Source organism: Sceloporus occidentalis, unplaced genomic scaffold (genome assembly GCF_023333645.1).
Source record: "Sceloporus occidentalis isolate IW3139 unplaced genomic scaffold, rSceOcc1.0.p SCAF_4, whole genome shotgun sequence".
NCBI lineage: Eukaryota > Metazoa > Chordata > Lepidosauria > Squamata > Phrynosomatidae > Sceloporus > Sceloporus occidentalis.
Window position 1 is genome coordinate 97,318,061 of NW_028316984.1, and position 26,582 is coordinate 97,344,642.

At 38.1% G+C, this 26,582-nt stretch overlaps 1 protein-coding gene and 1 long non-coding RNA gene across 3 annotated transcripts in view; one reads left to right on the top strand and one right to left on the bottom strand.

The window, feature by feature from the left end:
- LOC149314382 (uncharacterized) overlaps positions 1-16,967 on the bottom strand; it is a 37,994-nt gene extending 21,027 nt beyond the window's left edge. For both annotated transcript variants that reach the window (XR_016281121.1, XR_016281120.1), the window contains exon 1: positions 16,826-16,967. This is a non-coding gene — a long non-coding RNA (uncharacterized LOC149314382). The remainder of the gene's footprint in view (positions 1-16,825) is intronic.
- The window catches only part of KCNQ1 (potassium voltage-gated channel subfamily Q member 1), a 427,358-nt gene that overhangs the window by 231,937 nt on the left and 168,839 nt on the right, over positions 1-26,582 (top strand). The gene's annotated exons all lie outside the window — the stretch shown is intronic.

The following is a 26,582-nucleotide window of genomic DNA, read 5'->3' on the forward strand; positions in this document are numbered from 1 at the left end:
TGCTACAACTTCTTCTACATAGTTAATCTCAAAGATGTTACAAGATTCCCTTGCAACATGAGATTGGCAAAAGTCAATTTGAGCATTTTTCTTTTTTCCACTTGTGTTTCAAGGTTAACATATATGAAAAAGATTTCATACTTAATATATATGCGCTTGTGTGTTTGTGTGTGTGTGTGCATGCGCACCTTCAAGCTGGTATGGCAGCCCCATGAGCTTTATAGGTTTTTCTTAGGCAAGGAATACTCAGAGGCCATTTTGCCAGTTCCTTACTCTGAAATATAGTGTACCAGGTACTGATAGTTGCTCTCCCATCCACGTACTAAGCAGAGGTGACCCTGCTTCCCTTCTAAGATCAGACAAGTTCTGGTTGCCTTGTGTTTTGGTAGTTACTATCCAGTTATGTAATGTAACAGTCAAAACCAAATCATAAACAGAAATCACTTGCCACCTGCCTGCTAGCATAAGTTTCAATCTTATAATCAAGCCATCTAAGCAGTTTCCCTTGAATTGTATATGTGGAGGTTGCATGGCTGGAAAAGTAACATCACAAAATGAATGGAAGGACTTGTGCACTGAATCTGAAAGATTATTTTTTTCTCTCTCTCCAAATCAAGGTATCTTATTTATTTGATGATAATTCCCATATGTATAATAATCCACTATTTCTATGGTTTTCAATTACTTTATGATTATGAATGCACAAAGAATATGATACTAATAATTTTATGTTGTTAGATAATAGATATAACCACACACAAACCCTTGCCTGCCTTATGACTTTTAAGTCACAAGCATAATGGATACAATTAACCATTTTGCTTCAAGAGAAGAGTACCCTTATATTTTTATTTTCATTTTCATTCTCCTTTCCTAACTCTACAAATAAAGTTAATGCTTTCTTTAGCTCTGCTTATTAGGTGCCTCATTTGGTATCTAGCACTTCTTTCTCGGCTTTTTTCTGTTAAAGGTCATCACATTTTAAAGGTGTTAGAGTGATGTGGTCATTTCCTGCCTTTCCACAATTGAGACGTAGATTCCCTCCCCATCCTTTTTAAATCTTGGTAACTATGCATAGTAGCACCAGGTCTTTTAAGAACAAACAATTGAAAGACACCACTGAATTGTGTTGTTGTGGAGGTAATAGAAGATGACATCATTCACTTAAGCTAGACAGTGACTCATAAGCATTTGACCTGAGGTTGAAACTCGGTGACAAGGGTTAACATGATGTCATTTGTGGATAGCATAGGGTTTTTCACAATTCCCCCTTTTATCATCTCAATAACTGTAGGGAGCATGATATATCAAAGTACAGCTGTATAAGGGTAAACATAGCTTTGTTTGTTTTCTGATCAAAAGCACTGGATTTTGCTCTTGAACTTAGAAGCAGCACAATTGTCCTGTGTATAAAAATCCTTCAAACATAGCACCCCTATACCTTTTTGATTCTTCAACAGCTGCTTTTCTCATTTGAAATATTTTCAATGCTAAGATTTTGGGGGAGTTTTAAATATTTTATTTCTGGATACAGAACCTGTGCTTACATCTTAGCTGGCTGCTTTCTTCTTCTTCTTCTTCTTCTTCTTCTTCTTCTTCTTCTTCTTCTTCTTCTTCTTCTTCTTCTTCTTCTTTTCTCCTGATCCTCTTTGTTCTTCTGAATAACTTTATTTATCCTTGTGTTTATTTTGAATTTTAACTTAATAACTCTTGCCTTCTGCCCATCAACCAAACTTGTTTTGGTTCTGATTTTATAGATTAGTAGCAGCTATACATTGCACAGAATGTAAGTTAAACAATTATATACAATATGAAAAACTAAACAGAGAGAACATTGGGTCATATAATTAATGTTACACACTGTTGTAACAGTTTTAGCAAGTTTGTAACATGCTGTTGTTACAGTTATAGCAAAGTGTATTTAAAACTTTCTTTGGTTTTTGTGCCTTACTACAGCTGCCTTCCTTTTAGAAGGCATTTGCATGACTACTAAAAGTAAAGCCTTTGGAGCCATAGCTCCTCACTTGAAATTGAACCTTTCACAGAAGAAAACATTAGAATGTGGTCAAGAGAGCAAAAGCTACTGATTAGGAAGAGCACACAAACTAGGAAAACCTTGCAGCAGTTTGCTTTTGACTGAGCGTACAGGGAAAAGCAAGACTCTCCCACTCTTCTTCTCTCTCCCCACCGAGTGAAGGGCAAACTATTTCTGCACTTCTGCACTAACAGAATTAAGCTGAGAACAAAGGGCAGGAGTAGGAGGAGGAGAGAGAAAAGCATCTGAAAGGGCAGGAGTGGGAGGAGGAGAGATAAAAGCATCTGAAAATGTGGGATGATCAAGGATTAATAGGGGTTGACTCTGCCAAATCAGCACACTTGGAGAGTATGTATTGTCCTCTTTCTTGACTTTTGCAGATTTGGCTAACTGATACCACTAATCATTTGTTTGGCATGATTCTGTGAAATACATTTTATTCTATGTGCTGGAAGCATTTTTCCCCCTTGACTGTAATTTCCAATAGGTTTGAGCTATTTTTAAGAATGTTATGAAACAATTTTAGACATTCTCATTTTTATTGCTAGTATGTTACTTAAAACTATTAACCCCCCCCCAAAAAAAAACCCACTATTAATAAATATTGGGTTAGAAATACCCAGTGGCATATGTAGCATGTTGTTGTTGTTTGCCTTTAAGTTGTTTCCATGTTATGGTGACCCTAAGGTAACCCTATCATGGGATTTTCTTGGCAAGTTTCATCAGAGTGGGTTTGCCATTGCCATCCTCTGAAGTTGAGAGTGTGACATGCCCAAGCTCACCTAGTGAGTTTCCATGGCCAAGCTGGGATTCGAACTTTGGTATCTAGAGTCACAGGCCAACACTCAAGCCACTACACCATGCTGGTCCTAGATATAGCATATACATGCAACCATTTCACTGCTCAGCCGTGACACAGAGTACTTTGCAAGAGACAAATCTGCAGTGCTGGTGAACCAGACACAGATTGAGCAGGAGCTTCATTAGCCATTAATGTGCTAGCCTCTCATAACCTCAGCTAATTTATTTCATCATTCATTTCATATATATATATATATATATATATATATATATATATATATATATATATCCCCTAAACAATACAATGGAGAATGTGCTTTCTGAAGTGAGGATGGGTCATAGGCCATCAGAATGAAAACTGGAGAGGAATCCTGTACCTTTAATGATTGTGTGGAAGAGGAAATTTCAGCAGATATCCCAGGTGTTGCCTCTTAGTCTTACACAACCAGGTAACAATTCCCTCTTCTACACAACCATTAAAAGTACAAGGGTCCTGTCCACTTTCCACTCTGGCAACCTGGGTAGGGGGACACTGCTGGACACATCTGATGGTGCCAAAGTCATCTATAACAGAGAAACAGCCCTTTTCAACGGACTTGTGAGGTAATCTAGCCCAAATGAGCACAGGCACCAAAACAAGTGGCCTTGACTGGCTGCCAGATGCAGAGATTCCTGCTTGATAAATAGCTACTCCAATGAATAATAAGATATTTGTGGGAAGAGCACTCTTAATGGACTTCTGAAGGCTTAGCCTTAAAAATCCTAAATTCTAGGCATTGGACCTTGGTATTAGAATTTGGATTTTAATGTTAACTGAAGACTGTTTTACAAACAGAACAGATTTCCCCACATATAGAAAGGGCCCACTGTAGTAAATTTTATTTTTTACTATCTGTTGAGACATTGAAAACGATACCAAGAAAGGGAACATCAGATTTATCTAGTATTTTATTTCTGTTTTTATTCAGATTTTACTTACAAACTGTTTACTATTAATAACTTCATTAAATAGATGGACTAAAAATAACTGTTTAAAAGAATATGCTATTTTTTACAAGACTTACAGTGTGGAATGCAGTGTGCTCTTTCACAAGTTTGTTCTGCAGTACAGAGTCCTGTAAATGTGTTTAAGGACTAAACCATATGTTTCACTGAATACTGTACATAACACACAGTTTTCTAATTTGCTTTTAGCTAAGCATCCATAGTCCTGATCGAGATTGAGACCAGTTTTGACAGAAGGCTTAAGCCATTCCCCAAACTAATTTTTATTTCAAAATTCACTCCATCCCAGTTAGGAGCTTTAAAAAAAAACTCCGGGGCTGTACAGACCGGCCATTAAGGCTAGCCTGGGAGCGGAGTCAGGGACTGGCATCCATATGACGCATGTCCCTACTCTGCCCCAGGCTGGTGTAACACCGCACACCACACCACATGGCATCACAGTGCTCCTCTGGGCCCACTGTATTCTACTGACACCAGTTGAATCTTCCTGTGATTTAATTACTAAGTTTACAACTTTAAAACAAAAATAGTGGGACTTTCAGTCTCCCCCCCACCCCCCCATTCATGCATGTTCAGGCCAGCCTAGGCCAGTGTATATTTGGTAGAAAGTAAAACAGAAAGTGCTCTTATATTGCATGTTCTGTATTTAGCACTATGTGTATAGGTTAGTCCCAAGACTGTAGACCAGATTGGCCATATCCTTCTCCCACAACCTGTCAATACTAACTGCTATTTCCTAGGATCAATTCATTTATTGCTTTGATGGGTCCTTATTTCTACAACCCCTAAGAAAATGGTTTCCTCTGTCATATGATCATAGAGTTGGAAGGGACCTCATCAAGTCCAAATCCTGCACAGTGCAAAAGCCCCAGCAGGTAGCTGTCTAACCTCTTTCTGATGGTTATGATGCAATCTCATATTGACAAGTTTTCTCATTAATACTTAGCAGGGAGTCCCTCCATATTGGTCACTGTCACACTACACAAATGTAGCACTTTGAGACCACTTTTACTGCTATGGCTTCACCTGATAAAACTCTGGGATTTATCGTTTAGGGAGCTCTAGTGCCTCTCCAAACTACTAACTACATAACATGCTCTTTGGAATTGAGTTAAAGCAGTTGTGGCAAGCTTGGTTCCTCCTAACTTCACATCTCCACCCAAACTTCAGAAGAGCTGACAGCCACAACCTTTAAAAAAATAGCTAGGAGTATAACATGCATATCCATGCATTAATTTATTATTTTATTGTCTTATTTAGTTTTTTTTCCCTCCAAATGAAACTTTTATGAAAGTACAAAAACTACTCCAAGAGTTTGAAGATGGGTAAGAAAAACCCATCTTAAGCTGTAGTTCTTCTTGGAAAACTCCCTCACTATGTTCAGATAAAAGTCCCATTTCTTTTCAGTGTGCAGCTCATTCAGTGATGCATTGAGGGCAAGATTCTCCAGGTGTCAAGGAGAAGCTGAGTTTGCATAGTATTGATTGAAAAGCTCCACTCTCATTTTACACCAAATAGTTTTCCTGGAAGAAGGATAAGTAATAGCCAGTCAGCACTGTGCACAGCCAGCTTCTCCTTGGCACTTGGAGAATTTTCCCATCCTCATCCCATCTGCACAAGATGCTGGATGGCAGCAGGATTTTGACTGGAACAAGATAATGATACTGTTCAGAAAAAAGTTATATATGCTTCACTCTTACTCTAAGTTCTTGCTTATTTCTTTCCAGAAGCATAGTTCATTTACACTGGCAGACTTTGATTTGCTAAAAGATAATATGCTTAGCATATTCTTCTTCCCACATCTAGTATTCCGCTCAGAAGTTACTGTCCAGAGATTAGGATGCAGTGATAAAATATTGTTGAATGCAAAAGTTATGAATGGTCTTCTGGCATTAAGTTGACCACAAAATAGGGGCAAAATGAATGTCTTTTGCATAAATGTGAGCTGCCTCTAGGCATTACTGACTCCTTGAAGGAAATAAATCTATGTGCACAGTGACCTTGGCAGTATTATGGGGGCAGTTATTACGTAAGCATGAACAATTTTTCCAATGTATTAAGTGAAAACAGGCTTTTCTTTGACGTCAGGCATGCAAGATTCATTCCAAATCTGTGTTCCTCAATTTTAAAAAAATCACTATAAGAAAAGCACAGAAATAGCCTCCTCAGTTCACAGCTTTGTAGACATTTATTGCAGATTTTCTTGCCAGGGTAATCCATTCTTTAAATTTATATTTTCATCCACCCGCCCATCCATCCATCCATCATCTATTATAGTCTTCCTGCAGGAAGTTCAGAATAATGTGCGTGACACTCCAAGGCAGCCTTACATCTCAGCAAAGAGTCCTCAGATCAGGGCTATATCAATGCTACAAAATTATCACATTTTGCTATCACTTTAACCAATGTGGCTCCATCCTATAAAATCCTGAGATTTAATTTGGCAAGATACTTCATTCTCTAGAGCTCTCCCATGAACTACAACACTGGTGCCCTCTAGCAGAGAATTCTAAGTACCTTGCCAAGGTACACATCCCAGGATTCCATAGGATGAGGCCAGGACAGTTAAACTGATAGCAAAGTGCTATAAATTATGCAAGGTGAATAAACCTCCATCTTATAACATTTAAAACATACACAATTACTGTTCTGTCCTTTCAAGCTTGTTCTTGGTAATCTGCACTATGTAGTAACAATACAAGTTGAATCTCCCTTATGCTCGGGACTGGAATTGTTTTGGATTTCAGTTATTTATTTATTTATTTATTTATTTATTTTATTGGATTTTGGAATATTTGCATATATATAAGGAGATATCTCAATGATGGGACTCTAAACAGGAAATTTCATATGCACTTTGTAATCATAGCCTGAATATAATTTTATACAAATTATTTTAAACAATTTTGGGTATGAAACAAAATTTGTGTACATTGAACCATCAGAAAGCAAATAGTTCAGTATCTCAATCACCCATGTGGACAATTTTAGATTTTAGAGTGTTGCAGATTTTGGAATTCCACAAAGGAAGACTTAAACTGTAACAGGTTCGATAAAAATAATGTATGTGCAGTGGTGTTACTATATTTGGTGTCAACAGGTGCGGTTACTCATGGTGTCACCCCCCATTACCACACCGTAGAAAAGCTTTAGTAATGTTTTTTGTCCTAATGTTACTCATAAATCTTAACTCCTGTATATCCTGTATATATTTCTGTATATAACTGAATGCAATGGTAATCATTCTGATGAAAACAACTAGCAAAATTAAAATTAGACCTTTAAAATTATACAACCTAAATGTATTTATATGTACATAGTTCCATGTGGTTAAAGTGAAAATTGGGTAAAATGTGATGTTTTTAAAGAAAAATGTAAAATAATATTTTAAAAAATATATTTTTATTAAAAATTAAAATTTTAAAATTTAAAAGAAACCTGGGGCCTCTCTTTTCTCCTCACAATGAACCTCATCCCACTCACACCAGCTCTTCAGTGTTTTAAAGGGACACAGGAGAGTACCAAAGCCCATTTTTGCAAAAAGGCAGGTGTTTGGGGAGCAGTAGTGTTACCCCATCTTAGGGTGTCACCTGGTGCAGCCCGCACCCCATAGTGACTCCACTGCACATGTATAGTTTGTACAATGAAGATCATAGGAGGATCAGCTAAAGCCCTATCTAGTTCAGTATTTTCTTTCCTAACTAGCCAACCAAATGCCTCTGACAATTGTAGAACCAAGGGTATAGTGGCAGTAGGACATTATTTCTGTTCAGTAGCTGGTATTCAGTTTCATATTATCTGATACTCTGGATCCATATAGCCACCAGGAGTACCCAAGGACAGATTGTCCTCCATGATTTTCTCCCACACTCTTTTAAAGACACCAGTATTAGGTGCTGTGACCATTAGGTAAGGCACTTTTAAGGGCTGATGTTGATATAAACACTGGTTCCTTCTTAATTGCAATGAAGCAATTAGGAACCAAGGAGCAGCATAGTATAGTGGTTTGGGTGTTTGACTAGGAGTCTGGGAGAGCAGTCCAAATCCTTCCTTGGGCATGGAAATCCACTGGGTGACCTTGGGCAAGGCACACTCTCTCATCCTAAGATGAGGGCAATGCCAAATCCCCTATGAACAAATTTTGCCAGGGAAACCCTATAATACATTTGCCTTAAGATCGCTGTAAATCAGAAATGATTGGAAGGCACACAATAATAGCAGCAGCAGCAGCATAAACACTAAGAGCCAGATAATTTCCTGATCATTGCCCACCTCCTATCCATCTTTGAAAGAAACTGCCTCACATTTTAATAGAGAATGAAAATCCAGTGTCTATACAGTACATGTAGTATTTCTGTTTTTGTTAAAATGTATCTTAGCTACAAAATGAAAATGAGCTTTCATGTCTTATAATGATTTAAAAAAAAAAAATCAGACAGCCAAAGTTAACTCCATTTTTAACTCCAGTCAGAAACAATGGGGAAATGTTAAACTGCAAATTAAACTTTTTCATTCAAATCATTCAACCCTTATTCCTAAACCCTAACCCTAGGGTTGGGACTTACAACTGCTTCATTAGACTAAATCACAGTCTTGAAATTCTAATATCCATTAAGATGAATTTCAGATAGCAGCAAGTTAAGTCAGAGTATTCAAATCAATCCAAATATTGTGCCATTTGAAAATAGATACCTCTTGATAATTACGCAGTGAATTCTAAAGTGCCTCTGGGGGCAAACAAGAACTATTCTATTAGCTCTGTTTCAAAAACTCAAATGGCTATAATTATCTTGTCTAATATTTATTTTAGCAAACAGAAAACATTGGGAGTCCAATTACATTTTAATATTACGTTTATTAGAACTTGTATATTCAAAATTTCCTATCACATAAGCATGAAGCAGGGCAGAACATAGTTCAGACTTCCCTTGTGGCTTTGCTCCTAAGGCCTCATACTTACCGTACATCTTGTCCTATAATTTTGTCAGACTGTAAGACGACTGTCTAGGTATAATTGCCAAAGAAAACAAAGACAGAACTATTTTAAGAACAGAATTGTATTTCCAGATCAGAATGAGAAGCTTCCAAAAACCATGCCCACTACTGCATTGTAATTTGCAACGACAAATCTAAACTCTCTTCGACATATTATTTTTTTCCCTTAATTTATCAATGAAAAGCATTATAATTCTAGCCCAGAGATTGGAAAATTATCTTTTAAAAGTTTTTTAGTGTTTAACTAATTTTAGAGGAGACTGTAAAAGTAAATTTTTTGTGGCCAAAAGAGGGTTGTTTGGTGCGGGGGTGAGAAATATCCTCATGTTACTTGCTACTTTCTCTCTTCCTTAGGGATAATAAGAAAATGACATAGAACCTGAAAAATTTTGCTCAAAATGCCTTTTAAAATGACCTTTATTGTTCTTGTTTCAGTTCACACCCACCCACCGCAAAACGAAGGAAAGTACAGCCTTTCATTATGTTGCCTTTGAAATATATTGTTGTTATACCCTTATTACCATTTTTTTTGAAAAAGGTAGTTTGTTATAACTTAAGTTGAATGTATTTGCCAAGGTTCATGTTTTGTTTATGGACACCTGAAAATGGGTACTAGTTGTATGCAGAACATTCTGCCACTAATTGCAGTAGCATTATCAGTTCTAGTGTTGTTTACATTTAATTGACTACAGTATATATTCTGAACAGCATGTGAAGAGCTGCTTTGAGAGTGTCCAAAGGCCACTTAGTGGTCCAAAGACCACTAAGGTATGCCTTAAGATAGCGGGTTGCCCCCACTTCAGTGACAATCCTTCTCCCTCCCTTCCCCCCCATTTGAAACTGCTTTTGAAATATATCTCAGTTTCTAAAGAGGTCTGCGGCATTCATGGTGCTACATGTAGTTATACTTATTTCAGAATGAGTTCTTTCTGTATATGTCTTATGAAGTACAAACACCTGTAAAATGTAGAGTAGTGATATACTTAAGGATAATTTTGTTGTGCTTTGGAAATAGCTATTATTATGTTTTAAGAGGGAGTTCTCTATTTTTTCTTGAGTGGGAAAAGGGATATCTTTAGCACTTTGAAGTTCAGAGACATTGCTCAGCTTATCTCTTAAGCCTGTGTTTATACTTTGCACATGCATGGATATGTTGGTTGTCTAAGCATCAGTAGCACACCAATGCTCAGTGAGCCTGCACAGTCTGTTCTACACAAGAATCTTGTTGTTCCATGGCCAGCACAATTAGTTGTAAAATTGCCTTTCTAGGATCCATGTTGCATCTTCAGTGTTGCCAATATTCTGGATTTCCCCATGTTTCATAATCAATGTACTGTACATATTGAAACATTTGTCTTGGAGGAAGCCGATTATCTGAACCCATTTCAAACTGGCTTCAGGGTGGGATACGGAGTTGAGACTGCCTTGGTTGCTTTAGTCGATGATCTCTGCCTGGGCATCGACAGGGGAAGTGTGACCTTCGATACCATTGAGCATGGTATCCTTCTGGAATGCCTGAGGGAGCTAGGTATTGGGGGCACTGCACTCCAGTGGCTCCATTCCTACCTCTCAGGCAGATTCCAGATGGTGATGCTGGGAGACAGCTGCTCTTCTAAAAGAGAGGTGACATCTGGCATCCTCCAGGGCGCCATCCTGTCCCCCATGCTGTTTAACATTTACATGAAGCCATTGGGCAAGATCATCCGGAGACATGGGGCACGGTGTTATCAGTATGCTGATGACACCCAAATCTATTTCTCTATGTCTCTGACTGCTGCATTGACTAAGGATGGCATCTCCTCTGGATGCCTGCCTTGAGTAGTAATAGGCTGGATGAGGGAAAACAAACTCAAGCTGAATCCAGAGAAAACGGAGGTACTTGCAAGAGGTACGTCAAGTCTGGGAATGGAGATTTGTCAACTAGTCCTGGATGGGGTCACACTTCCCCTAAAGTACAAAGTTTGCAGTTTGGGAGTACTCCTGGACTCATCGCTACAATTGTCATCTCAAGTGGATGCGATGGCCAGGAGTGCTTGGTACCAACTTCGGTTGATATGCCAACTGTGTCTCTACCTGGACCATAAAGACCTTGAAACAGTGGTATGTGCACTGGTAATCTCTCATTTAGATTTCTGTATTGCGTTCTACATGGGGCTGCCTCTGTACCAAGTTCAGAAGCTTTAGTTGGTTCAAAATGCAGCAGCCAGATTGGTCACCAGAACACCTAGGTCTGACCATATAACACTAGTACTAAAATCTCTTTATTGGCTGCCGATTACTTTCCGGGCACAGTACAAAGTGTTGGTCATTACCTTTAAAGCCCTACATGGCTTGGCCCCGAGTTACTTGAGGGAACGCCTCTCCTTACACAATCTACCCCGCACTCTCAGAACATCAGGGAAGCAACTATTGGAATATGCTAAGACCAGTTTAATAACAACTTCCCACGGAGCGTTTACTGCCGTAGCCCCCAAACTGTGAAACAACTTGCCAGAGAAGATCTGTCTTATTACCACCTTAGATGCCTTTAAGAAGGCACTTAAGATGGATCTCTTCTGGTAGGCCTATCCACCCTATCTGTTATAAGAGACTTAGAAATATTCTACCTCTATTTGTAATGATATGTATTTTAAATGACAATTTAGTCAATACATTGTATTGGTAAAGGTATATTGTTTAATTGACTGTATTTTATATGACATTGTAGTTTTAATCTTGTAATTGTTGTTTTTATTGTTGTAATCCCACCTTGATCCGCAGGGAGAGGCGGGAAATAAAACTAAAAATTATTATTATTATTATTATTATTTTAGTTGGTATGTACATTTGAACATAGCACAGCAAAGTGGTTTTGGTTGTTGAGCAAGTTGCAGTACCTAGGTTAGGATGGAAATTCCAAATGGGGGCCTTTCCTTGAAATTATTATATTGAAAAGGAGGTAACAAAATCACTTTCTGCATTGGGGGTCTTGTTTTCCACAGAGGAATTTTGGGTGGAAATGCCTACCAAAAGTACCAGTGTCCTTTTCTTCGATTGCTGAAGTCTTTTTTTTAAAAGGAATTCATGTTTAGAGCTTTGCTTCAGGCATTTAGTAAGGTGAATTCCCTTGCTATGAAATTTATAAAAACACACCTAGCTCATCAAATATTCTGTATTTTTAAATTTCTCTTTCTCATCTCTTCAGAATACTTAGCAACGTGCTAGATATACTAAAGAGTGAGAAATCATATAAGCCCTTTAATATTGCTCAATTATAACTCCCAGCACTTCTTATAATTCGGTAAGATGCCCAGGGAAAATGGTAATTGCAGTTCAACTTCACCTAGAGCGCCACATGATTGTTTCTACCCCTGCTATAGTGCATGGTTATAAACTGGCAGTAGCAGTAAAACAGCAGGAAGACTCAGTACTTAAATTTCTGCTTCTGTAAATAGGTCTGCTTGTAGAATGGTGGGCTGGAAGGATCCTTCAGAGCATCGCATGGTGCAGTAGAAAGTAACAGTAGTGAATAATTACAATATTCACTCCATATCTGAGAAGAACATTGGCTTATGCTGGAGGCAGTATTGTTGGAACCCACAAAAATCTATTAGATATACTAGTATTTACCTTTATTATGCAGGGTTCACCATGCTTTTGATGTAATAGAAAATTGGCTTTTTAATTGTTCTTCCCCAGTTATCATTCCCTTTTATGAACTGCTGATTGCAAAGTAATTGCCAAACTGTTTGGAGTTTATTTTCCTTTGATATATATTAGGATGTAGTGGAGAGATGAGGCAGTACAAGTCTGGTAATCATATAGCCCTTCAAATGTTAGACTGCAGCTCCCAGCATTCTTCACCAGTGGCTTCTGTGGCAAGTGGTAATGGAAGATCTCCAAAGTCATAGTCCAATGCTCAAACCACCAAAACATGCTGGTTGTTGCTTAGATATATACCCTCCTACATTTCATACATATCTAATATAATGTAATAGTATACCTGTGTAATAGTCCACTGAATTACATATGCATGACTTTCTTATTGTTCATTGCTCTAACAAAACCATGCACGACAACTTCCTCTCCTCACCATACATATACTTAAAGTCTGTTTCAGAGATCACAAAGCGATCCCCATTTTTCCAGGTGTCACCTATGAATCCTTTGTGCACCTTTTTCTATATTGCTTCTGCAAAAGCTGACTATTGCTCTTGCCTCCCTAACCTGTTTATGTGGTGGTGGTTGTGTGCCTTCAAGCCATTTCCAACTTATGAGGACCCTAAGGCAAACCTTGCATGAGGTTTTCTTGACAAAATTTTTTCAGAGGTGGTTTGCCATTGCCTTCCCCTGAGGCTGAGAGCATGTGACCTGCCCAAGGTCACCCAGTGAGTTTCATGGCCAAGCTTGGAATCAAAGCCTGGTCTCCAGAGTCATAGTCCATCACTCAAACTACTATGTCATGCTACTGGCTTTAAAACATGTGTGACTGTATTTTATCATCACCAAAAAGTTCCTTTTGTGGAAATATATATATATATATATATATACTGATTTGTCATTTACTTTGAGATCCTGGATAGTTGGAGAGAGAGTCCCTCTAATTGGGCTCTGCTTCTGCAGTGCTACCCCTTCTCTGATAAGTTTTCTGGCTGTTAGTATGTGGAATGGTGAGAGGTGAAAGAACATTTCATAACTCTTCAATTTGGGAAGGCTTTATTTTATTCCTGCATACCCTCCAACATTTCACAGATGAAAACTTAGACATATGTGTCCAAGCAACATCATAGTGTGATAAATATGGCAATAGTTCATTAATGAGGAAGAACTGCCAAACTAGGAGAAGTTTCAGCAGTTTGCTTTTGTCTGAGTCTACAGAGTAAAGCAAGATGCCACCCTCAACCCCTGCTGAGTTAAATGAGTAGAAACTACTTTTATACTTTGAATTCAGTTTCCATCAATTGAAGGAAGCCAGGAAGAAAGAGGAACAGTGGGAAAGGAGAGAAGGAACTGGGACATTTTAAAAGCAGCTGAAAAAATGCAACGAGAGAGGTTTCATTTTAGGACTGTCACTGCCAAATCAGGACAGTTGGAGGTACAAAGCTATTGACTACAGATCTCATTTTTCTCTTTGCACAAAGGTTTACAGAGTGAGAAAACCAGCTCTGGTAATCTCTGAAGCATGGTTTACAGATATGTTGTGCCCCATCACTGCTAAAAAGCACAGCACTGCGGTAGATAGTTAATGACAAAATGAGCACTTAAGCACTTAGAGGGTGGAGGAGGAAATAGTGGGATGGTTTAATTTCATATTGAGCCACACTTAATTTAGTCTGCACCAGCCTATTTAGCCTATACACATTCACCTTCTTTGTAACCATTTCAACAACTTGTCTCACCCAGCCTAAAGCTCTTTGTGAAGATGAGAGAGGCAGCAAACATGATCAGCAGTGTCAGGCAGGCTCTTGAACAGACAGTTTCTGCTTTCTCTGGACCTTGGCCTAAGGAAGGGTCTCCTGGTCTTAGAGATGGGATTGTTGCACAAAAAGGGTGGAAATTGTTTTTGCATGTGTCTGTCTCTAGCTTCAAAATCAGTAACATTTCACCATTCTAGGATGCCTTTAAAGACTATCTAAAAGAAGGAAGATGCATTTAGGTCCACCTAAATGCACCCCATCTCTCTTCAGTTACTGATGCTATGCAGATGTTTAAAAGGTGTACATAATTCACTGCACATTTAAATATTTGATATCAGTAATTTCTTTCTAAAGTGCAAAAGACACGAAAACATACTGAAATGATTTATTATGACTATACATTCACAGAGAACAGTCTTTGCTCTTGTGGATAAAACACTTGGGATAGTGAAGATATTTGAGTGCTACAAATAATCCATTACACTCAAGCAAATTTAATTTTCTTTAGAATTTTTTAAAACTGCTAGTCATCCACAATCCAAGTCACAAAGTTCCATGGAGTCAACTGCTCCCAGTCAAGGAAGTAAAGGAAGTATTAATTAGTTGAGATGGCAAACACTGAAAAATGCTATAATTTAAAACTCTCCTTTCAGGTTCTCACATACAAATCCTCGAGTGTCATGTAGAATAAGGTTTGTCAGTTTAAACACATTTTATTGGGTAGTTCAATTGAACCCAGATGCTTTCTGAAAGAAGTTTTACAGGTGATGACAAGATTCCACTCGCTACATATGATTTTCATTAATGCACATTTCTGGCAAATTTTATTCTAGGATCTTAGCTTTTATTGAAGAATAATACTATGAAAAATCTGAAAGGTTAGAAAGAAGAAACTGAAATATATTTTGAGTTGGATCCCAACTAAATTAGGTTCCATTTAAATCAATAAGCCACTTAAGTCAGTCATGGCTTAAAACACATTGATTTAGCAGGAATTAAATTAATCTTAATATGCATCTCTCTCTGTTTCTTTCTCTCTCAGTGTGTATGCAGATCTAACCTGATATTTATAAAGACAGTATGTGTATGTGTCCATGTGCTTTGGATCAAATAATTATGTTTCAGAATCGTTGTGCTTGTTAATCTAAATCCTGAGAGAAGGAGGAAGTATGTTTCTGTTTTGAGGAAGTGGATAGAATGGGGAAAGTTTATTATACTGTACTGGATAACTAATGAACTGGCAGATAGATTTGTGACTTTCTCTCCTTTGCTCTTAAGGGAAAGATATTGTGGTATTAGTTGACTTAATGAAAGTTAAAACAGTTCATGGTTAGTATGCAGCTCAGTAAATGAAAAGTACAAGATCTCATTCTCTCCAGGTACCATTATGTAAACATTAAACCTGGGATGAGGAATATGTTGCACTTCCTTTACATACTGTTGGTCTGCAACTCCCATCAGCCTTATCTAGCACAGCCAATGGTGGGGAACAATTAGAGTTGCGGTCATATACATATTCCCCATTCTGGTATTAAAGTAAACAGAGTTTTAAAAGCTCAGTTACTAATGGGATTGACACTATTTAGCACCTTACCTCTAGACTTGAAATCCTATCCCTATACTTTTAGTTCTGTCAGTTCCCCCTAATATTTCTTCTCTCCCTTTCGGTAAGTTAGAAAATAAATTTCACATATCTTGTCTTAATATCTTAAAAATATTGTAACTAATGTTTCCATGATCCAGTAAGAATGAAATGTTCAGGGAATCTTCAGATCCATCTTGGTTAGCATGTAAGATGAATTAGATGGTTAATATATAATTCTAACAGCTGCTGCATCTGATGAAGTGGACAATGTCAGCGAAACATATGCTAGAAATATTTTCTTCCCCGTTAGTTTCAAAGGCATTATTGGATTCCACTAAAACACAGCAGAACAGGTATCTCTTTGAATACTACTGTAAATATTTTATTATACTGTACTTATTATCATGTGGAATTCTTCACAAACTAGAATCCATGGCCTGTTACAGACAGCCAAAATAAAGCTGCTTCGAGTCACAGTGGAAGTATGGTGTTTCAACGATGCATGCATCCTAAGAGTCCAGAAGCCACACCAAAGCCACGCTCCAGTCCTTAGGGCTGGAGCATGGCTTTGGTGAGACTTCTGGACTCTTAGGACTCATGCATCATTGAAACACCATACCTCCACTGTGACTCGAAGCAGCTTTATTTTGGCTGTCTGTAACAGGCCCATGTGTAAGTTCTGTATATTCACATAAATGTACAAGCGTGTATATTTATTTTGTGGGGCATGAAATTAATTATGGACACTGCATGTCTGTGCAAAAGCAATGCAATGATTTGTTGTTGTTTTTCCTGTCCGCTAACAGTTTAAATTACTGTTGATTTGCTCAAGTATTTTGATTGCACGGCCCTATGATATCCCAATAGCTCGATGTCCTGAACAGCAGAACACTGTGCTTCATCTAGCTTTTTGTGCACTGTACAAAAAACTTTAATAAACTTTTGGCAATTACTCATTATTTGTCAATGATCCCTTCCCCTCCCCGTTTCCATAACCATCCTACTTACTGAGAAGCAGCAAAAGACTATGATCTGTTCTTTGTTTAGCTTCATTTATAACTCCTTTCTTGGCTTCTCTCCAGAGAGGTTGATGTCTGCTTGGTACATCTACCAGCTCCTCTACGTCTTCCATAGAAATTTTTTTTCTCTTTCTCTTTCTCTCTCTGCTCTGCTCAAACCTTTCTTATTTCCCTCCCCTTTGGCTTATGCTTCTTGTTTCTGTAAATCATTTTGTGGTTTTTAGTGTTATTGACAATGTAAGAGCACAAAAGTATTGGATTTCATTAGGCATTCAGCTCATAAAAGGTCTACAGTGGAAAGTGGTAAACATGTCCCAGACACCATTAAGAAATTAACTAACTTTGAACAGTACATATATATATCACCTATGAAATGAGTGCAGAAAAGAATGTTCATCTTTCCCAAATGATTCATAAATGAATTGAAAGCATGCAGTAGTCACACTATAGTGGGGGTGGGGTGAAGGTGTTTAAGACTATTCAAGTCAAAACCGAATTCATTTCCCCTTTATTCATTGTACCTTTTTACAACTTACTGATTGGTACCAAATAGGATAATTTTAAGGTTCAAGCAAGAGAGGGTTTTACCCTAAAAGGTTTATAAATCTTTTAAAGAACTACATGATGAGAGAGAGAGTGAGTGCTTGAAAAAAATTTCGTATGCACTACAGTTTTCAGAGGCCCTCAGCCAGCAAGTTTTCAAAGTTTTGATTTACTTCAAGCCTTCTTGCCCTATGGTGGCGAAATACTAAGACAACAAACCATGATACTATCCTTACCCAATAAAAACTGCAATAATTGAGCAGAAGGATAAGGAATAGAAAACAAGACTGGCATAAGCTCATCTCATAATACAAACCTAAACATGTTAAAACGTAATATTGTCTAATACTAGCATCATAAAATACCAAGCCACTTACAGACTGATAGAAAGAAATATAACGAAGGGGGGAAATACAATGGATGTGTTAGACTCCATGGGTTCTTTTTGAAAGTAATAACTTCTCCCATAGACATGTAGACCACAGTGAATCATTAGTGTGAATTCAAATTCAGCTATAATGCAACCAGAATTTAGTTGTGCGAAAGCAATTTATTTTACTGTATACATCTAGAAATTTTAATCAAAAAAATTGACTCAAAAATCTGAGTCAAATTATCCATAGGTAAGTACTGTAACTTTATAAAAATAGAAACTATCCCCTTGTGAAACACAAGATGTAATCTGTCCTCTACTCTTTCATCTATCCATCTTCAGTGTGAACACAAACAGTTATGCCTCCTGCAATTTTGTAAGTTCTTTGGCACTGTCTTCCTTTGCTTCATCCTCCAGATCCTTTGTTACGTGACCCTAAGTCTCTTGACTTATCCATGGGTCATATCAAAATCCATCATTTTGGCCCCAAAATCTGCCCTTGGCATATACATGAGGTTGACTTATAGTTGAGAATATACAGTATACTGCAATACATTCTCCAACCTGACTTTGAAGCCTGGCCCAAAAGCATAAAACATTCAAACTTATGGGACTGTCCCAACATAGAATCAAGCCAATGTCTTTCTCTGGAATGATTTATCACTAAAATGTAAGTAGAAGGCTCTCCCATTAATAAATGAAGAGAAGTTAGTGCTGTGCCTTATTTGTATTTGTTTTAGGCAAACCTGTTCGGTGCTATCTGAAATGGTACTCTTAAAAAGTAATGGAAAAAATAGAATCATAGAATCAATAAGAAAAACACCTCTAGCAGCACTCAAGGTCAGACTAAGACTTGTCAAGGCCTTAAACTATTTCAAGATTGAGATGTCCATAATATTACATACAACTTGAATTTAATACTAATTTTTGGTATGTTGTATTTGAAGGCCTCTTATAAAAAAGGTATCTTTCATGTAGCTTCTATCTAAACCAGGTACTGGGAATACCTATCGGAGGGGGAAATTTTCAGGAATGCTTCTGAAGCGTTCCTGAAAATTATCCCCTAGGGAACACACCCAGAACACGATGGGAATGATTGGTGACAGCGGCGTCGTTCTTACTGTGTGGTAAACAGCGTTCTTTGCCGCCTCCTGTCCCCATAACTTTCCCTTTTAGAACGTGACAGGCCCATTCCAGGACCTGTGCGATAAAGTTCAAAGAAAGTAGAGAAAATTTAAAAGCGTACTTAGGGCACTTCAGAATAGTGAGGAGGGGATGGAGGACATTGTTATTGCATGCCTCAGAATCATAGGGTCCATTCACACTAGAAAATAACCCAGTGTGGAAACTGGGTTATTTCTGTATATTTGCCACAATCGAATCTCTCTATGGCATTTTATCCCTATTGCCATTCACATTTGGGAAAAGCGATAGGGATGAAATGTTACTGAGAAATTTGATTGTGGCAGGAGGGGAGAGGAAGAGAAGGGAGGAGAAAGGGGGACAAGGAGGATGTGGGGCAGCAGGTGTGGGGGGGGGAGGAAGAGGTGGCAGACATTCCTGGGGTGTCAGATTGTTTTGAAAATGGAGATGCCTCTATTTTTAAAATGATTTCCTGCACAATCTGGATCTCTCCAGATGTGAGTTCTCATTACTGAAGATCCAGATAATTGCAGTGTCGCAAAAAAGACACAGCAGGTAACCCAATACAAAATGCACCAGGTCACATGGGTTTGTTTTGTTTGTTTTTTGACACACACACACACCAAAAAAGTGAACCAAGTTCAGTCGGAGGGAGTGTGAATGCCATGGAAATAACCCAGTTTCCACACCTGGTTATTTTCTCATGTGAATGGCCCATAGAGTTGGAAGAGACCACAAGGGCCTCCCAGTCCAATCCCTTGCCAAACAGGAGCACACAATCAAAGTACCCTGGACAGATGGCCATCCAGCCTCTGTTTAAAAACCTCCAAAGAAAGATAGTCCACCATATTCCAGAGAGTGTGTTCCATTGTCAAACCGCTCTCACTGTGTGTAATGGTGTTGTTCTTACCAGAGAAAGCTCCTTTTATTTGCTTTTTGCCAACTACACCTGCAAATGGCTCTGAAATATTAATCTAAACAGTTGGAACTGTGATCTCAAGCACAGTTCAGGAGGAAAAATAGGGAATGTTTTATGTAGGATGGTCTGAAAGCAAGGTGCTAAAGTGGACATGAAAGTGATAGGAAGGAGCTACATATAATGTGTTTCTTTTCTTCTTTCTTTCATTAAAATGCTGAATTGTACCTCCTTCCCTCACTGTGCTTCTAGGGAAACCCACATTGGATCTTTTCAAAGGTAACAGCTAAGGGGAATACTTTGGACAAAATTACACAGTCCTTTGGCAAATACGCTTCCTAACCAGACAATGGCTCAAAATAATAGAAATAGAGGGAGAAGGAAATATCGGTAGGGGTAGGGGTAGCATGGGTGTCATTTCCACCCATAAATACTTCCTAAATTGCCTATTTTTTAAAAAAAATTAATTTTATTAATTTTTTTATTATAAAACATAAAATCGTAACATCCATAACACACCTACAACAATACAAAAGATACAACCTTACTAAACATAAATTCCTATTCTAAAAAATAAAAAAAACCTAAATTGCCTATTTCTAAAACTAAAACAGGTAGAGAGAACCCATTGGCTCTCTCCCACAAATCCCTAGAGTTTGGAAAAGTTATTTTATGGACTACAACTACCAGAGTGTCCCTAGATCATGGCCATGCTGACTGCAGGCCATGATCAAGGAGTTGTACTTGGGGGGGAGGGGGTGTCATTTTTTTTCAACTTTACTCCTATGAGCCCTGTGTTTGTCTTGTTTGCCTAGCTCTATCCTTAGTCTAGAGACAAGGCACAAAGATGGAATAGTTAGTGAAGGGTATAATGACCGATTGTGTATGCACACATGGTTGCTTCACATCAGACTAGTTTGAGAACAAAATGAACCATTGGCCAGATCATAGGTGAATGGTGAAAGTGTGCCTGCCACAGCCAATGATCGTTCTTTCGAACCCCTGTCAGCTCTAAAACATATTTTAAGCACTTTCTTTCTCTAGCCTTAATCATGCAAGGAGAACTTGCTCAGTACATAAACACACTGTGTGTTCTATGGTATCTTAAATTGTAATTCAGAGCCTCACGGCCTATGAAGGGTGGGGGTAGAGAAGAAAATAAAACTGTGAATTGGAGTTAAGGCAACATTGACTTGCACTCGAAGTCATGTTCAGTTTAAAAAGAAATATTTGATTATGTAGGAAAAATAAGGAATCTCCTCTCTCCAGACCCACTCTCTCACACACCTTGAACATGTTTTGTTTCATTTAACTGGAGGAGAAATGTCATTCTGTGCCTGAATGCGTGCAGGTGTGCCTTGTGAACTGCCTAAATAAACTGAATAAATAGATACTGATGTCAGTTGACACAGGTGCAGACATCATTCAGTAGAATGCTATTTGCACACAAACACTCTGGTGTTTACCGTCTGTACTGCAATCAGAGCAGTGCCAAGGAGGGACAGAGGCAAGACTGAACACAGTTTCCTTTCTGCCATACGTTTGCTGCCAGCAGACTTTCCTTAAAAAATTGCCTTCCCAACACAGGGGCTAGGAACTGGTTTTCTTTACTGAAGTAGCGTGCAGTCATATATTCAAACAGCGAGAGTGAGACAGAAAAAAGGAGAGAGAACATTTCTAAGTATTTCTGTGGTGTAAAAATGTGAATATGCAGCAAGTTATGTTGTATTCACCTAGTGACCTTTTTAATATATTTAAAGAAGGATTAGTGGGAAGCATAAATCCTGTGGAAAAGGTCTGCAAGGATATATTCAGTTCAAGACATATGTTACTTTTTCCCACCCTAAAATAATATCCACATACAAATATTGTAATGTTGGGATGGTGGTACAAATAGTTATTCCCTTGCCCTTCTTAATTGCAATGGGCATAATTCCTATTTGGAATATGAATCACCAGAACGTTTGATCACTTGACCCTGTAGTTGGCCTAGTAATTAAGCAGGTGCTAAGCTGGAATTTTTCTGCAATTGTTTACATTATATAAGTGATAAAAACTAGTTCTAGTCTCAAACATCAATTAAACTAAAAGTATAAATCAACTTGCTAGTCTCAAGTGCAATAGTTGAACACAAATGTAAACTTAGGCTTTATGTAACTGTTGCCTTACCATAATTGCTGGTTCAATGAGTCTGAGTTATTTGGGGCTAGCAATTAGATTTGCATCATAAGATCACAGAGAAAGTGTCTTGTTATAGTACTGTTGTTGAAAACTCTCTGTTTGATGCACAGCGCAAGTGCATTTTCTTTCAAATAACAGCTTGGAGACATTTTGTAATAAATTTGTTATCCCTTTCATACTTATCAAAGCATATGAATCCATATCCTGAATACCACCAAAGAGATGTGTACAAGTAGGTTCTTTGAAGGAGATTTTGAGTCTAAGTGAACTCCCGGCTCATTATTTGCTGCCACACACTAGCACAGTAGAGGGAATGGGCAATTCTCAGGTCACCTGTGGCTTCCAAGGGTGTTAGCAGCTGAAAACCCATTCCCAGAGTTGCCTGGACCACCCTTTCTCTGGGAAAAAAAGAAGGAGAAGAAGGTGAATTCTCTCACCTGGAAGTCTCCAGGAACAACAGTTTGTTTTTTAAATATGTTGTAGGGGTTGCCTTTACTGCTAAACATTTTTAACTTTATTTTTTAAAAAATCAGAAATTTATTTCCTGCCTTTTGCTGTTTTGTTTATTTTCGGGAAGTTTTTGCAGGCCAAGGAGGGACAGAAAATTGTTCCCTGTGTCTTCTGAAGTATGCCACCCATGTGTTAAAACTTGGGAAAGTGTTTGGAGTGAGGGTGCTACAGCATCTAGAATCTGTCAGCCAGAATGGCCATTGGCTATCCTGTCTGAGAGGGGGGGATTCTGGGCACTATAGTAAAAAGAAAAACTTCCAAATGCTCTTCCAGCCTGCCCCATACTTAGGTTATTGCCAGCTCCATCAACTCCAATCACTCTGGAGCAAAGGAGGCCTGCAGTGGATCCTTCCTAGGATCCTAAGGATAAGCCCTGGTTAGTTTTCATTCCAGAAAGTATGAGTAAGTAAAAAAGATTTGCCCAGATTTGCCCTCTTCCTTTTCTTCGTCTTAAAAATATGAATTAATATAGTCAAAGGTGGATTAAGGGCAGTTGCCAGGAGGGGAGACTTCCAAGGATGTGCCTCACACATTTTAATACTGGTTATCCTCTGAGAATCTTATTTGTCATCTCTCAAGTCATGTGTAGCATAATTCCTGTATATTTTTACCTCTCTTTAAACCCAGAAAGGCAACACCATTACTTTTATTATTTTTATGTATTTTTAAAATTTTATCCAGCCTTTCTCCTAGCATGGGACCCTTTCTTCTTTTTACAGCTATTTGGCATATATAAAACTGCTTTCCCACACATATACAGCTTCCCTACCATGATGGCTAACAAGCATGTTGACTGACAGCTGCAGAACTAAGCTCTTTGCCTACTATAGCTTTACTTTACACGTAAAATAACTTTACTGTAACTTTACATGTAAAATAAGACCTTCTGACTCTGACACTTAAGAAAGCACACCAGGTGAGAGGCAGAAGGTACATAAACATAACAAAACAAAAAGTAGAAATTAAGAACAGATGGTAACTGAACAGTATTTTAAACAAGGGAATAATAATACTAATGTGGAATAGGTTGCCATGAAAGTTGTTAACACTGACACCAGGGTCATGTAAAGTGCACTTCAGTCAATATCCAAGGAGATGGAAATGGAGAAGATTAGAGCTAGATGAGCCAAATTAATTTTGTTTTGTTTTGATCCCTAAACACAAAGGTCAAGATGGTCTTGGAGCATATATATTAAAGCACATTTGTCCCAATCATAGAATTTAATATGCATTTTAACCTATTAAAAATACAGTCTTCAGGGATAGTAATACCAGGTGTCCTAACTAGGTAGAAAGGAGCAGGGTAGAAGCCAATCAGCTGGATCCATTTTTTAATTAAAAGAGGCTTATGGAGGCAAGCTGTAAAGCATGATAATTTCTGTTGCAAATTGGGGGAAGGGATATGTTAGGACAAGAGTATTGAATTCTCATTCCCTTTTGTAGAGGATACTTCTACACATATACTTCAACACATACGGAATGCTGTTGTAGAAACAACTTTAGTGACTGTAAGAGCCAGGGTGGTATAGTGGTTTAGTGTTTGACTATGACTCTGTATTGGACAGGGTTGAAATCACCATTCAGGCATGGATATACACTAACTGACCTTGGGCATGTCCCACTCTCTCAGCCTCAGAATCAAGCCTTGGGCAACCCACCACTCAAACAAATCTTGCCAAGCTGACCCTGTGATAGGTTTGTGGTAGGGTCATATTGTTTGAAAACACACCACAATAAAAATGTTAGTGCCTAGTGACAACGGAAAGCTTCCATTTCAGTTACCCACCCAATTTTGTTCTACTGTAAAGCAAAAAATGTTTCCATATTGTTGGCTTATAAATACCCCAGTGCCGCCTTCAGGCAAGAGCTTTAACCTTGTCCTTACAAAATGGTAAAGTAGCTGACTAAGAGATATGAGCTTCTCTTTTGACTTTGGGGTCCCCAGAGCCTTATAAAAGACAAGACTTTTTAAATGTATCCTGAGTTGATGTTTTATGATATATTATAGTGACCCATTCAGTTGCTAATAGCCACTCTTATAAAAGACAGCCCAAAACAAGGATTTATAAGGGATGTCTTGATGATGCCTCATCGAGGGAATGCACGGGAGACCACCTGTGTGTATGTGTATACATGCAGATACTTTGTAGGAAGAGATGTTTTCTTGGCAGCTTAAAAAGCAACTTCCTTTCTTTGTGCAGTATCACGGAAAAATCAACATATAAACTGCCTGTGTTTGTTTGCACACCCACACATTGCAAATATTTTCTGTCTAAGAAAGAAATGAAGACTGATAATTGAAAATCCTCATCCATTTTTGTTTAGCCTAGAGTCTCTCTGGTGAACCTTTCTTGAACAAGTTACTGTCTCTGCCAGGTACTTTGTTGATCTTAATCTCTTTAGCTCAACCAGGGCCCCAACCTGGTAAGCCATAAATTTCATTAGGTCAGAAAATAGTCTTCCAGTGTCATTGCTAATTGCCCTCTGGGAGGTGAAACTGGATTAGGACATAATTGCCTGGCCTTACAGTTCCATAAACACTGTCTCCTCACTCTCCTTTCTCCCCACCAAGCTTCATCACTGCTTAGTAATAAATTGAACTGCAAAGCTGTTATAAATTACAGTATTTCTGCTGCTTTTAATCCCTGGTCTAATTGGAATGGAAAATACACATCCAAACAGTTTTCTATTCCAGACAGGGGATAGGGTGAAGACTTTGACAATATTTTGCCATGTAACTTGGAATTTGTTAAAATATGGGATCCAAGTTCTCCTGGGAGCAATAGGTACAAAAAGAAAAAAGAAAAACCTCCTCCACAATTGTAGGTGTGTTCCAGCAAAGAAGACATTCAGCCAGCAAAGAGGTATTGTGTCTTGGAGCCAAAAACAGAAATGTTTCAAGGCAGAGTCTGGGGTGGTCCCTTGCCTTTCAGGTTTCACTGAATGGGGCCTTTTAGTAAACATGCTTCTAAGGAGAAACCAACAGCCTTTAAGACAAAGACCTAGGCTGTGATTAGAAATTCTCAAACAATATTGTTGACAAATACTCATAGCCTGTAACAATTTTAGCTCTCTAGCAAAGATATTCAGAAAATGCATGTTTGCAAATGTTTGATTGTCAAATGGAGAGGCAGCAGATTGACTTCTCCAGAAAGCTTCAAGATGTGTTTGCACTCAGCATTTTTTCCATTATTACTGTAATGATCTCTTACTGTGCATACCATGCTATGTGTCCTCTCTTGATTTCATCCATTCTTGCTACTGCTGTGTTTGTGATTTCTACCTCTAATCCCTCTTTAAATAGGTATAATGTTACTTAGCACTATACCTTGATATCAGAGCCCATCAGCCACCACTCTATGCATGAACTAGTGAACCCTCCATAAATCATGCTTTCTTCCTATGATTGAGGACAATGGGCTTTGCTGAATGGCCACTCTGTGTCAGTAAAGAGAAGGATGAGGTAGGGGGAAGTGCTTTACTAGTTTGTTATATAAGCAAACAAAGGAAAATGCTACATATATTCCATGCAGCTTTTGCACAGTGGGAATGGCTTATTCATCAGCATTGCTCTGTTTTTCCTGTACATCTAACAAGAAAGAAGCAGGCAGAAAGAATCATTTAACATTTCCCCAAAAATAAAGATTGTGATTCTCTTTTGGTTTATGGGAGTAATTTGTAGTTTTGCATAAAATACTAGATTTTCCAGTAAGAAGTGCTCTGTGCATGCAGTGTTACTTTTTCCATTGTAGGTACTGTACTTTAATATTATTGGTAACTCAACAATTATAGTTAAAATTAAAAGTTGGTGGGGAAAATGTTTTGAATGACTTTTAGAGTTATTTCCTCAGAGCCAGAAAAATATTTGTGGGGTAGGAGTTAATATTAGTTTAAAAATTAAACTTTAAAGCCATTATTTCTGAATGGAAGCTCAAAGTTCTCAATCTATAGATGCTGGATATCTGTTCTTTCTGTTAGGTTTCTCTCTATTGTTTTGCTGCAGGGGAAGATATTGGTTAAAGCACTGTCTCAAGCCCCCAAATAATAATTTGAAGATACAGGGCACTGTGAAAGATCTGT